Source organism: Cuculus canorus, chromosome 24 (genome assembly GCF_017976375.1).
Source record: "Cuculus canorus isolate bCucCan1 chromosome 24, bCucCan1.pri, whole genome shotgun sequence".
NCBI lineage: Eukaryota > Metazoa > Chordata > Aves > Cuculiformes > Cuculidae > Cuculus > Cuculus canorus.
The window spans coordinates 4,202,364-4,216,547 of record NC_071424.1 but is presented as its reverse complement, the minus strand read 5'-3'; the positions used below and the strand labels follow the sequence as shown (position 1 = coordinate 4,216,547).

General features: G+C 53.8%; 1 long non-coding RNA gene across 3 annotated transcripts in view; it reads left to right on the top strand.

The window, feature by feature from the left end:
• The window catches only part of LOC128854427 (uncharacterized), a 33,183-nt gene extending 19,033 nt beyond the window's left edge, over window positions 1-14,150 (top strand). The window contains exons 1-7 of one of the 3 annotated variants that reach the window (XR_008453519.1): window positions 5,578-7,511; window positions 8,866-8,965; window positions 9,372-10,171; window positions 10,654-10,903; window positions 11,393-11,531; window positions 12,700-12,855; window positions 13,230-14,150. This is a non-coding gene — a long non-coding RNA (uncharacterized LOC128854427). Of the gene's footprint in view, window positions 1-5,577; window positions 7,512-8,865; window positions 8,966-9,371; window positions 10,172-10,653; window positions 10,904-11,392; window positions 11,532-12,699; window positions 12,856-13,229 lie in introns of those variants that run through there. The other 2 variants (XR_008453518.1, XR_008453517.1) reach the window with 2 other exon arrangements.
• Window positions 14,151-14,184: the final 34 nt, after the last annotated feature.

Here is a 14,184-nt window from a genome sequence, read left to right as displayed (position 1 = left end):
CGTGTCCTGAGCTGCATCCAAAGCAGCGTGGCCAGCAGGGACGGAGGGGATTCTGTCCCTATGTTCCTCTCTTGTGAGACCTCATCTGGAGGATTATGTCCAGTTCTGGAATCCTCAACGTAAGAAGGAGATGGAGCTGTTGGAATGGGTCCAGAGGAGGCTACAAGGCTGGAGCACCTCCCATCTGAGGACAGGCTGAGAGAGTTGGGGTTGTTCAGTCTGGAGAAGAGAAGGTGCCAAGGAGACCTTATAGTGACCTTCCAGTACCTGAAGGGGCTACAAGAAAGCTGGAGAGGGACTGTTCGCAAAGGCTTGTGGGGATAGGATGAGGGGCAATGAGTGTAAGTGGAGAGGAGCAGAGTTAGACTGGACGTAAGGAAGAATTTCTTCACCATGAGAGTGGGGAGGCCCTGGAACAGGTTGTCCAGGGAAGCTGTGGCTGCCCCATCCCTGGAGGTGTTCCAGGCCAGGTTGGATGGGCCTTGGGCAGCCTGAGCCAGTGGGAGGTGTCCCTGCCCATGGCAGAGGGGTTGGAACTGGATGATCTTTAAGGTCCCTTCCAACCCAAACAATTCTATGATTCTATGATCTCACTGTCCACCCCATCCTGGGCTGATGCCATGGGTGAGAAGCCGGCTTTGGGATCCCTGGATGGCCCCGGCAGCTCTGGGGAGAGCAGCACGTGTGGGACAGAGATTCCAGGCTTTGCACAGTCACGCTGGTGGGATTGGGGAGCAATTCAATTAGGCACTCGATGAGGCATGTTAAAAAATGAGCAGGTCGTGACTGCACCAGGGATGCACTGGGAGAGGCACAACAAGCGTGATGGGAAAGGGCAAGGCCTGGATCTTGGGAATACGCGTCTTTAGTGGCAGTAAGTGGTGGCAGAGATGACAAGCCTGACAGCTCCATTTGCCTCCAAAAAAGCTTGGAAGACCCAAGAGGAAGGTGCTAGGGAAGGGCACAAGGAAGGCAGGGAGTGGGGAAAGCCCAGCTGGAAGGGTCAGTGAGCAAAAGAGGGGGCTGGGAGGGTTGAGCCCCAGCTGGGATGATTTAGGAATTGGCAGGACACACGGCACACCCAGGGCTCTGTCCTTGATAAAGGGCTGGTTGCGCTGGGGAAGGGCTTTGCAAGAAGAGGAGCTGCTGGAGCTGTGTGTGGACCTTGGGGCTGGTAGGGTGCTCCTCTGAGCTTTGGGAGAACCCATATAGGATCTGTGCAGGAGATCCTAGTGATGAGGTTTGGATCTCCTCCCTTCTGCTGAGCCATTCCTGTGGCTGGGGGTTGGGGTTAAGCATTTGGATGCAAACTGAGGTTGGTTCCAGAAGCTGCCTTTAATTACGCGGCATGCTCAGTGCCATCCCTGCAAGCAGGGCTGTCGGCAGAGCCATCGCTCATCTCGCCCAGGTTAGTTGTCCCACGCGCGTCTGCTCTTATCTCGCTGTTTATTGCTGTAAATTGTTGAAGTCAGAAAGGCTGACTCAGCAACGGGGACTGGAGAGAATTTTTACACATCTATCAAGGTGACGAGTCCCCCTCCTGTCTGTGTTTATTGCTGGCTGTGTCACCTTGCGGTGCTCTCACCTCCGGGCTGAGACTGGTGGTGGCAGCTACACCAGTGACTTGTGTCTCTCTGGGGCTGCTCAATGTGGGGCAAAGCTTGATCTATGGATCCAGCTCTGCAGCAGCTATCAGCCCAGCTTGTGCCTTTTGGATGTGGGGTGGGATGGGTCTGGAGTGGCGATGACAGCCTGGAGTGCTGGATCGATGAGCATGGATGAGCTGGGAAGCTGGAGGAGGCGTCCTGGGACACATTGTGTGGCTGTCAGGGTGAGGGAGGTGATTCTCCCCCTCTATTCCACCCTCGTGAGATCTTGCCTGGAGTCCTGTATCCAGCTTTGGCATCTCCAACATAAGAAGGAGATAGAACCGTTGGAACGGGTTCAGAGGAGGACAAGGAGGTGATCTGGGGACTGGAGCACCTCCAACATGAGGAGAGGCTGAGAGAGTTGGGGTTCTTCAGCCTGGAGAAGAGAAGGCTGTGGGGAGACCTTAGAGCAGCCTCCAGTGCTGAAAGGGGCTGCAGGAAAGCTGGGGAGGGGCTCTGGATCAGGGAGTGCAGAGATAGGACAAGGGGGAATGTTTTTTTCATGAAAGAGGGGAGATGGAGATGAGATCTTAGGGAGAAATGTTTTGCTGTGAGGGTGGGGAGGCCCTGGCCCAGGTTGCCCAGAGCAGTGGTGGCTGCCTCATCCCTGGAGGGGTTCCAGGCCAGGTTGGATGGGGCTCGGAGCCCCTGATCCAGTGAGAGGTGTCCCCCCTGTGCTGGTCCAATCCTGACTCCCACCCATGTGTTCTTGTTGTGGAAGTGCCTCCCGCTGGGGATGCAATGGCTCAGTCTCTTGGGGGTTGGGGAATCCCAGGGAGGTGAAAGTTTTGTTTGTATGTTTGTTCCACTTTAATTTATGAAAGTGGTGTGGGAACCTGCTAATGAAGTGTTGAAGATGGATTGTGGCCGGCTTGCATTACACGGGGCTCATAGGACAGTTAATTACTTTGGAAACCTCGAATGCAATGAATACTTCATAAAGCAAAAGCCAACAGTGAATTATTCATTATCCATTTATCAGGGGCAGCAATGATAAACCATCTGGGACAGGGACTGAGCGTGGGCTCCCCTTTCCAGCTCTCAATCCATTCATTTTCCCCGTCCTTGTGGGATCCACAGAGGCAGGGATCCCCTGGGGCTCTTCTCGGGAGGGATTTGGGGGGAACCTGTTCACCAGAGCATTGCTCAGCTTGTTCAGTCGTGTGTTGAGCTCCAGCAAGGACCTGAAAATCAGCAAAGGGATGGAGAGAGGGGGGTTGGAGATGTAGTGAGGGAGGGGTGGCAGTGATCATCCTGCAAGGGGAGAGCAGGGCAGGTCATCCACAGTGAAACACTGTGTGGTCTCTGAAAGGACAGGGACCATCCTGTCCCCCCCAACTTGAATTCAAGGTGGCAGCTTGGCTGCTGCTGCAGAGGCATCCAGGGATGCTGGGAAGGGAGGAGAGGCAGGCAAGGAGCCAAGCACCAGGCACAGAGGCATTTTTAATACACCTGGCTGGCTAATTTGCTTGATACATCCTAACCAGGGAGAAATTAAGATCCATCCTCCATTCTGAATCTTGTTTAAGGAGAGAGAAACCTGGCCAAAAGAAGCTGTGGTGGAAAACTCAGCTGATGGATCAAGCAAAGGGCTGGATGGTCTGGAAATACCTACTCTGTGTGGTGGTGGATGAGCAGGGACCAGGCTGTCGCATCCCAGCTGCAGCAAGAAATAGGCTTTGCTGCCATCTACCTCTCCCATCCTCCCTGGCAGCCGGTGCTGTGGGGAGATTGTGGGTGCTGTGGGGTGCTGCCATGCACCGTGGGCTGCCAGTGAGGCTTGAAGCTGCCCTGCTGCTCTTGGGGAGTCCCCAAACATCCTGATCTGAGGCTGAAATGCTGCTGGGGCAACATTGCAACTTTGGGGCAACATTGCACTTTGGGTTCTCCATTCCACCCCTCTGCTTTGGTCAGTGGTGGCTCTTGCGCTGTGGTCTTCCTCTGGCGGCAGCCCAAGGGTTGCTCGTTCCCCTCCAGCGCTGGGTGGAAGTGCCTCCCTCAACTCTGTGCCTCGGTAGGATTTCATGGGAGGAGAAAGGGCAAGAAGTGGGGGGAAAAATGTCCCCTTGGCATCCCATGGCATCAGGTATCTGGTGCTAGGGTGTTGTGTCCTTCTAGCGTGGCCTCTGAGGACATCAGGCTATGCCAGGAATGTGGTGGAGCTGCTCTGCTTTGAGCATCGGCATCATCCAAAGTAAGATGTGGATTTGCTCGAGCCCTGCCAGGCAAGGCAGCATCCTCTCCCTGTATGCCCTGGGCATTCGCTTCCCCCTGCTTCCCTCCCTGCTCCCTGTTTAATACAGGGTTTTTTTGGCACAGGTAGGGGTGAGCTATTCCCCTGTAACCTCAGGCCAAGCCTGCTCCGTGCTCTGGCTCATCCCACTGGATGAAAGGCACCAGCGATGGGATATTCTAGTCCTTTCCCTCCCGTGGCATTGACTTTGCTGCTGTATCTCAGTACTTGTTCAACACTAAGGCAATGGCAGTGCCCAGTTTGGGTCATCCCCCCCCCCCTTTTTTTTTTTTTTAATGCTCAATTTGTAGTTTTATTTTATCCCCTGAAATCTGTGCTCCTGCTGATGTTCTCTAGACCTTAAAGAATATTTAACCACCTGGTAAATTATTTATCCCTCTGAGGTTTCATGCACTCGGGGCAGCTTGTGCACCTCCTGGAGAATTAACGAGAGCCATAAATCAAAGAGACATTTGAGAGAATTTCCCATTGCTCATGCTGCTGGCGGGTTGGCCCCTGAAATGCCGCTCGTAGGTTGGGAGCCGGGCACTGCCACTTGCTGCTATCGCTTGTTTAGGAGCTTGTTAAATGTAGAAGTTAAATAGACTCCAGGAAACGAATGAGACGCACCAAGTGCTGCCTATGAGGGAAATTGGGTGACTGCCACCCTGTAATACTCCTTTTTAAGGTGGGTTTGCTTTGTAAAGCACTGCTGTCAATCCAGCTGTGAGGGTGTGGGCAGCTCGTGGGCTGGAGGGAACGGGGACAGCAACGCTGCCTGCGTGGTGGGTGGGAGATGGGATGGTGGGGCTGCGGCAGCTGTGCTTATAGAAAGCAAGTTTGCAGACAATACTGAGCTGGGAGGAAGTGTGGATCTGCTGGAGGGTAGGGAGGATCCAAAGGGATCTGAACAGGCTGGACCGCTGGACTGAGACCAATGGGATGAGGTTCAACAAGGCCAAATGCCGGGTCCTGCGCTTGGGGCACAACAACGCTGTGCAGTGCTACAGACTGGGGGAAGAGTGCCTGGAGAGCTGCACGGAAGAGAAGGACCTGGGGGTGCTGGTTGACAGCGACTGACCATGAGCCAGCAGTGGCTCAGGTGGCCAAGAAGGCCAATGGCATCTTGGCTTGGATCAGACACGGTGTGACCAGCAGGTCCAGGGAGGGGATTCTCCCTCTGTACTCGGCACTGGTGAGACCGCACCTTGAGTACTGTGTTCAGTTCTGGGCCCCTCACCACAAGAAGGATGTTGAGGCTCTGGAGCGTGTCCAGAGAAGAGCAACGAAGCTGGTGAGGGGCTGGAGAACGTCTGACGAGGAGCGGCTGAGAGAGCCTTGAGAAGAGGAGGCTGAGGGGAGACCTTATTGCTCTCTACAACTGCCTGAAAGGACGTGGTGGAGAGGAGGGAGCTGGGCTCTTCTCCCCAGTGACAGGGGACAGGACAAGAGGGAATGGCCTCAAGCTGTGTCAGGGGAGGGTCAGGTTGGATATTAGAAAAAAAGCATTCACAGAAGGGGTCATGGGGCCCTGTCAGAGGCTGCCCAGGGAGGTGGTAGAGTCCTTATCCCTGGAAGGATTGGAAAGACAGGTAGATGAGGTGCTCAGGGACATGGTTTAGTGGCAGATAGGATGGTTGGTCTTTTCCAACCTGGCGATTCTATGTGCCCGGTGCAGATGGGGGTAGCCTGGTCTCCCAAGGGGCTGTTGGTGACACTGGAGATGTGAAAACTTGCTGGCTTTTCCCTGTTGTCCTATAGCCCGGGTGGGGTAGGGATGCAGCAAGGTCTCTGCCATCCCACTGGGATACCTGAGCCACTCAGGCTGCGTGCGCTTCCAAGGGATCCAGCGTGCAGCGGCAGTTGGACTTGATCTAAGAGGTCTTTTCCAACCTAGTGATTCTATGATTCTTCATTTGACATCATGAAGCTTGCTCCGAGTGCCCCCAAAAGCTGCAGGAAAGGGTTAGGAGTAAAAGGCAATACAGCAAGCCATCAGGCTGCCAGCCTCATGGCTTTTCATTCATGCACCGGAGCTGAGGATGGGAATCCAAGGGTGGTGCATTAGGTTTTGCACAGGATGCTTTTGCGCACAGGCTGCAGCCCCGGCTGGGCTGGAGCAGCCCGGTCAGGATTGCATGGAGTAGCTGTTCACTAAGGCAAAGCAGGGACAAATCCTGGCCCTCTTATGTCTCTTTGCAGCATCATTGGAAATGTTTTTAGGAGTCACCTCTGTGCAGGGTTTGTCAGTGCAAGCTGTCAAGCGGTGCTGCCACATCCCGGGCAGGGAGCTCTTGGTGGCAGAGATGCACTGGTGCCTGCAGAGCTCTGATGATGCCAAGAGACACCCATGGGAAGATCCGTGCAAGGACATTCCCATCTTGCTGAAAATCACACAGATTGCCTTATGCCCTGAGGTCTGCAGCTCGCTTCGTGTGGCTTCTGGATTTTTATGGCGCTCTGTCTGTCTTGAACTGTCTGGATGTTACTGGTTGCATTGTGGGTGTGAGTTGAGGGCGTTTCTCCTTTCCTGCTCTGTGCCGCCAGCAGAAGGGGTTTGAGATGCATGGATCTGGGAGCTCGGGGCAGAATGGGTTTGCAGGAGGAGGCTGCTTGGCTGCAGTGCTATGAAAACACCATCCTCTGCCACCCGAGCCGTGCTGGTGGGGCTCTCAGCATCCCCTCTGTGTGGATGTGGGGTCTCCAATTGCAGCCCCTACCTCAACAATGCCTTTTCCATGTTTTCTTCCCATGCAGGAACCTTCTGCAGGGCTGACAGGCAGGTGTTTCTCCTTTCCCGAGACATCATGACTTTGTCTGCAATCAGTGGTGTTCTGGCAGAAGCCACCTGTATTGCTTCTGCATCATAGCAGCTGCCTCAGGAGACTGATTTTGCTGCTGACCACAGTGCAAATCACTTCTCTGACAGCTTTCCCTCTGCCATCAAACCCTCCTGCTCCTTCTGCACCATCTTGGTGAGGTTTTTAAGCGGGATTTGTCCTCGTTCCCTTCCTCCGTTAAATCTCAGGACCACCTAAAGGTGTGTGGTGGTGCCCAGGACAAGCCTGGCTGCACCCTGGAACCCTCCTCCCCACCAAACACCAGCCCACGGTGTCCAAAGAGAGGACGCGAGCTGCTGCCGTGCACGCAGACAAGCCTCAACTCCACATTCCCTAATAAATTAATCCACTTATCTCCCCGTGAGCTGATGCAAAACTGCAAATAGACACCAGAGTGGGGTTTTCTCCCCCCTCTGAGCAGCCCCCAGCCTTTTGCTGCCTGCCTGGCTCCATCCCGCTGTTTATTCCCTATAGAAATGAGAATTCCAGTTTATCACGTCTGCCTGGCGGGCAGCAAGCCGCCAAGTGAGCGAGAAGGAGCCTGCAGCCGCTAGCCGGAGCGAGCTAGGAGAAAGCGCTAGGTAATAGAGGTATTTATTAAAGGAGGGAGGAAATTTATATGCTATTCCTGCTTCCTCAGCTCTCAGTCATCGCCAAGGGGAGAGGAGGAGTGGGCAGCTTGCGCAGGAAATAGCCAGAAGTCTGTTTTCTGCCCATTTGTCAGTCTGATGAACAAGAAAAATAGAGGCGGTTTTGATGAAGGTGAAAGAGAGAGTCTGGAGGAGGCTGGTGAGCATCTTCGTGGTTGTTCACTGCCACGAGCAGCTCTGGATTGAGGGGGAAGATGCCCTGGGTGCTCCCAGGGCAGAGCTGGTGCCGTGGCAAGGTTGGGGGATCCAATGCTCCGGCGTTGGTGGCTGTGAACGGGAATACGGAGAGGGCAGGGATGAGGAGGGGGAGAGGATGGGAGCTGGGGGGACCTAATGCTCCCACCTTGGTGGGTGTGAATGGGAACCCTGGGAGAGGGCAGTGAAGAGGAGGGGATAGGTGGGGTGGAGGTGGGAGCTGGAGGACCCCAAGAGTCCCATGTTGGTGACAGTGAGCTGTGGGGTGGGAACATGGGGAGAGGGGATGGATGGGGTGGAGGTGGGAGCTGGAATACTCGAGACACCCACATTGGTGGGTGTGAATGGGAACTCAGGGAGAGAGCAGCGATAAGGAGGGGATGGATGGGGTGGAGGTGGGAGCTGGGGGACCCCAAGAGTCCCACATTGGTGACAGTGAGCTGTGAGTGGGAACTCAGGGAGAGGGCAGTGGTGAGGAGGGGATGGATGGGGTAGAGGTGGGAGCTGGAATACTCGAGACACCCACACTGGTGGGTGTGAATGGGAACTCAGGGAGAGAGCAGCGAAGAGAAGGGGATGGATGGGGTGAAGGTGGGAGCTGGGGGACCCCAAGAGTCTCATGTTGGTGACAGTGAGCTGTGGGAACACAGGGAGAGGGCAGTGGGGAGGAGGGGATGGATGGGGTGGGGTGGAGGTGGGAGCTGGAGGGACCCCAAGAGTCCCATGTTGGTGATGGTGAGCTGCAGGTGTGAATGTGGGAAGAGAGCAGGGGTGAGGAGGGGGTGGATGGGGAGAAGATGGGAGCTGGAGGGACCCAGTGCTCTGGTGTTGGTGGCTGTGAATGGGAACCGAGGGAGAGAGTGGGGCTGAGGAAGGGATGGATGGGGTGGAAGTGGAAGCTGGGGAGCCCCAAGAGTCCCATGTTGGTGACGGTGAGCTGTGAGTGGGAGTTTGAGGAGAGGATGGATGGGGTGGAGCTGAGGGGACCCAAGACATCTGTGTTGGTGGCTGTGAATGGGAACCCAGGGGGAGAGCAGGGGTGAGGAGGGGATGGGTGGGGTAGGAAGGGGATGCGGAAAAGGGGCTCTGGAGGGGATAGGCTGGAGTAGAGCGCTGGCAGCACGATGGGGATGGTCTCGGTGTCCATAGCCATCACCGCAACCCATGCATCTGCCCTACACGAGGCCCCCCTGCCCCTTAGTTTCTGTGAAGCGCTTGGCATCTACCAGAGAAGAGCACTCGGGAGTAAAAGAACCACCAAGTATTAAGTGCTAATAATTCCCTACTTTTATTTGCAGTTATCCAGCTACATGAAAGAAGCTGGCTTTTTGCTGACACTTTCTTGCTGGGAATTGACTGCTGCCTGAATCATCCATCCAGGGCCATTTGTTCATAAAAGTAAGGGATTGCAGTTTGAATCTTTTAATGGCTGCTAACGTGACACAGGCAGCAGTGAGGCAGTCAGGAAACCTTTGCACAGGCTGGGGATGTCCGTGCTGGGAAATGGCATAATTGTAGGTGCTTGTGCATCCTTTTCTGGGGTGCAAACACTTGCCTCGGTCTCCCTGGGTTCAGCCAAGCGGAGGAGAGGCTGTTGGGGCTCTGCACTGCACCTCCAGCGCTGGTAATGGGGAGATCTTGGCCTCTCTCATGCTCTAAACCCAACAGCTTTTTCCCTGAGGGGCAGCTTTGCCCCATGGTACCAACACCCCTGCTCTCTGGGGTGAGGTTTGGACCCCCCCCAACTCTGTGTGTCGGTACAGAGGGAAAGGGGGAGTTTTTAATCTTCTCTTTTGGCTTCCAGAGCTGCTGGCGTGGCTGGACGATGCTTTTCCTTTGGCAGAGACAAATAGACAGAGCCAGACCCTCCGGCATCCCGGCTGCTGCTTCTGCACTCGGATGTGATAAATACATCCCAGGAGAAAGCGCAGAAAGCAATGGCCCAGCCTGAAGAGGGGTCAGCCCTGGGGCAGGAGGAGTTCTGTATGACGTGGGACCCATCGCAGTCCTTGCAGCCTCACCTGTCCACGCTCATCCCTGTTTTTCGAGGCAGGAGCTGGGTTTGTGCCCTGTAGTTGCAGCCACCGTGGGGCGAAAACCAAAGAAATGGCCCCTTGCGGAGCTCTCCTGCCTCATCCCTGTGGATGTCTCCAAATTAAGGACGTTATTAACTACAAGCTGCTTTTCCCTTGACTGCTGCTTGCACAAACGATAACTGATTTAAAATGAATTGAGCCAATTACTGCAGTTTTCCTAAAACAGATGATGGCAATACTTGGGTAAGGAGGAGCAATCCCAGCTGCAGCAGGGAGAAGAGTTAGACACTCAAATACCCTTTGGGCTCAGATTTCCAGCTGTTTCCTGGCAAAGGCTGGCTGCTTCCCTCAATTGTATGGGAATTTAGGTGGTAGCAGCCAGGGATGCTGAGCAACCTCAGGTCAGCGGTGCTGCTGGAGGTGATGGAACCTGTGCTGTGTGCGGTTATCTGCGGTGAGTGAGTGATGCTGGGATGATCCTGGCTGCCTGTGAACTAACAGTGCCTGAAAATACCGATGTATTTCTGGAAAAGTGGAAGGCAATAACTCCTGGATGATTCTTTCAAAGGTGAGACCTTGGACTGGGTTTGGGGATGGGCTGATTCCCTGGGGATAGTGCAGAGGGGTGATTTCCCCTATGGGAAAGGGGTGGGTTGTCCCTGGGCTCCTAAAGAGTAGAATCATAGAATAGTTTGGGTTGGAAGGGACCTTAAAGATCATCCAGTTCCAACCTCCTGCCATGGGCAGGGACACCTCCCACTGGATCAGGGGCTCCAAGCCCCATCCAACCTGGCCTTGAACACCTCCAGGGATGGGGCAGCCACAGCTTCCCTGGGCAACCTCTTCCAGTGTCTCACCACTCTCATGGTGAAGAAGTTCTTCCTTATATCTTGTCTAAGTCTACCGCCCTCCAGTTTATCCCTGTTCCCCCTTGTCCTGTCACCACAAACCTTTATGAGTAGGCCCTCCCCAGCTTTCTTGTAGACTCCGTGCAGGTACTGGAAGTTGCTTCTGTTCCAGGATATTTAACCAAGTGCTTATTATGCCCAGATCCGATCCACATCTGAAATTCATCAAACTTTAAAGAACAAATAATTGTCACTGGATGTCTTGTCCTTGGAGTATGAGGAGCTTTAATGAAAAGGAAGCATAATGAAGATGGATTAAAGCTTAATCGGGTGAAAATGAGTTAAAGAATCCTGAAATCGGGTTCCCATTTGTCTGCCTTTCCATGTCATGAGAAATATTGATTTCCTTCTGCAAGCAGCGGTGACATCATGCCATGGTCCCAGTGGAGAGGGTGAGGAGTGACATAGAGTCGTAGAATAGTTTGGGTTGGAAGGGACCTTAAAGATCATCCAGTTCCAACCCTCTGCCATGGGCAGGGACACCTCCCACTGGATCAGGGGCTCCAAGCCTCATCCAACCTGGCCTGGAACACCTCCAGGGATGGGGCAGCCACCACTGCTCTGGGCAACCTGGGCCAGGGCCTCTGCACTCTCATCATGAAGAAATTCCTCCTTATGTCCAGTCTAAATCTGCCCCTCTCCAGTTTATACCCATTCCCCCTCATCCTGTCCCCACAAGCCTTTGTGAAGAATCTCTTCCCAGCTTTTCTGTAGCCCCTTCAGGTACCGGAAGGTCACTATAAGATCTCCTCAGAGCCTTCTCCAGGCTGAACAACCCCAACTCTCAGCCTGTCCTCAGACGGGAGGTGCTCCAGCCCTCGGATCATCCTTGTAGCCTCCTCTGGACCTGTTGAACAGTTCCATCTCCTTTTTGTGTTGAGGATTCCAGAAGAGACGTGCCATTGCTTTCTGGGATGAGGAGAGGCTGAGCGCTGTGCTGCTGCTTAGCCAGCTCGGCTTGCTGCATGGTCTGAGCCCTCGACGTGCGGACACCACAGGCTGAGCCAAAGAAGAGGTTGGGTATGACTTGCTCGTGGCAGGGGTGGTCCCCAGGCTCTATCTCGCTGAGGACAGCGGGACTAAGCTCAAGGTCTTTGCTGTGTCCATCGTGACCCCAGTTTGGCCACAGCCCTGCAGCCCTAGGTTGCCCTCTGCCAGGAGATACCCCTGGACGGGACAATCCCCTTCCATGCAGCCCATGCAAAAGAACTGAGTTTAGATGAGCTGTTGCAAAATCAATTAGTGATAAAACCCCGTGGGTAAGCGCGCAATTGTATCATTTTATTATGTTGCCATCTAAGCAGTAAAATGCGTAGATATACACATATAAACCAGTCTGAAACACTGGGTCAGAAACCGGGGCTCCTGCTGCTTCCCTCTTAATCTCCTATTAAGTGATGTATCTTCTGATTGCTTTTGTCAGCTCTCTAAATTTAATAACTGAACTAACCATCTTCTCCTATTGTTCGCATATAAATAAGTGTTGGATCGATAAAGAACATCTTTAAAAGCCCCTGGATTTGAAAAATGAGAGGAGCATGGCCTGGCAGGCAGTTGCGAGAAAATTATGGCTTCATACCTCCAAAAAACAGTGTTTTGAACAAGGGGGACAAAAAAAAAAAAAGAAAACCCTTTCAATGAGATGCTTTCTGCTGCTGAAAGGTTGAATCGATGAGGGCTCGATGGGGTTTTAGCTTTTGGTTGCAGAGTGCCTGGCTGCTGCTCTCCTCCTCTATCCCTGCCCGGCACAGCTTTGGAGAAACCAATGCTGCAGTTTGGAGGCTTTAATTTCTTGCTGGGATTTGTTCGAGGAGGAGGGGAGCATCATCAGATGCTGCCACCTTGGTCAGAGAGCGGCTGGAGGCAGAAGCCAGAGGGAATGGGTTTATCTTTTTCATAGTCGTTAAGGTTGTGTCAAAGATCTCTCAGCTCATCCAGTCCAACTATCAGCCCAACCCCATCCCTGCTATAGACTGTGTCCCCAGGTGCCACAGCCAAGTGGTTTTTGAGCCCCTCCAGGGATGGAGACTCCATCACTGCTCTGGGCAGCCTCTGTCAGAGCTTTCTCCGCTCTATCAATAAAGAAGTTTGTCTTGATATCCAGTCTACATCTCCCCTGGTGCAACTTGAGGACGCTTCCTCTCCTCCTGTCCCTTGTTCCTTGGTTACTTTTCCTTTCCATCTGCAGCTTTGCCCTGGAATAAAGCAGCTCCTCCTTTGCACGGTGGATGACTTCAAGCTGTCTGCACCTCTGAGCATCTCTCGACCAGCTGTGCTCAGGATCCTATCTGGACAACAACCACCTCGAGATGGCTCCTTGCAGCAGGGCGGATGCACCAAGGAGGTAAACCTAATCTGCTGGAGATAATTCCCTCTGCAAAGCATCCCTGGGGCAGGCAGGTTGTGTGGGACCTCTGCTGGCTTTGCAAACGGCGCTGGCCCCGCTGCTGTGGTGTCACGTAGGGTGACACATCTGGCGAGGCAGCAGGTGAGGGCAGCCAGAAGGCATCGCTGTCGGCATCACTGCCAGCGTCTGCCTCTGCCCAGCGAACCACAGCCCTGCGCTCTGTTCCATCCCTCTTACACCCATGGCAAATCCAGCTGCAAAGCCTCAGCCCAGCCTGAGGTGGTCCCCAGCTTTCCAGAGCTCCCTGCTAAGGGTCACAAGCTGCTGTCATCCCTCTCCGAGGTCTCCTATGTCATTGTGAATTCTTTCAGCATCATCGCATGACACCAAGAAGCGAGCAGCCCTCACCTGTAACTGCAGCATTTAAAGCGAGGAGGGGATACACATCCGGGCACCGCGCTCTGTGTTGGGATGTGCTGTTCTCGAAGGTAATATATCGTACTCAAAAGTCTAAGGGGTGAGGTGAGCAAAGCCGAGGAGGCTTCCTTCGCAGGTGGCACGCTCAATCCCTCACTATAAAAAAGCCTCCACTGCTCCTCTGCTTCTCCCTTGCTTCAAAGAACAAAAGGAAATGGGTTTGTTGCTTTGTAGGCGAAGGAAAGGAGACTCCTGAGACCTGGGGAGAACGGGCTATGAATTATTCAGGGTAGCTGTCGGCGCAGGAATGGTGCCAAGAGCTGCTCCTGCCGTGACTCCAGTAGCGGATGGATGCAGGAGGATGCCTGGAGAGCAGGGGCTGAGGGCAGCATCCTTCCCCCCTGCCACGGGCACGGCTGTGCTGGTGGTTTGGAGGAAAAGATGTTTTCTATTCCGCAATCCCCACCCCAGGGGCAAACCTTGGGCTTTCCCACTACTTTTGGTTGTTTTGGACCAAAAGAGGAGGAAAAATACCTGAGAGAAGGGTTCTCCGTGTGCTGAACGAGGAGGATGGTGAAGAGGGAAGAGCTCCCGGCAGCAAATGCGCTCAGGATTGCACTCCAGACAGTTCAGTAACAAATTCACTGACACAGGGAACAATTTTTCCCTGACTCTGCCAATTCCTTAACGACGCTGACTCGAATGGTCCTGTGGGGAGGGGAACTTGAACTCTGCAAAACGCTCTCTGCTGAAGCTTTATTTAAGGCTACGTGGAGGGATGCTTAAATATTAAAGGCCAAAATAAAAAGGGCTGTGGTACAAGCGGTGGCACCGGCTGCTCTGTCTGTGTCTCTTTTTACTTCTAAATGCCTTTGGTGCCCCAAATCATGGGGTTGTCACCTTGTTGGG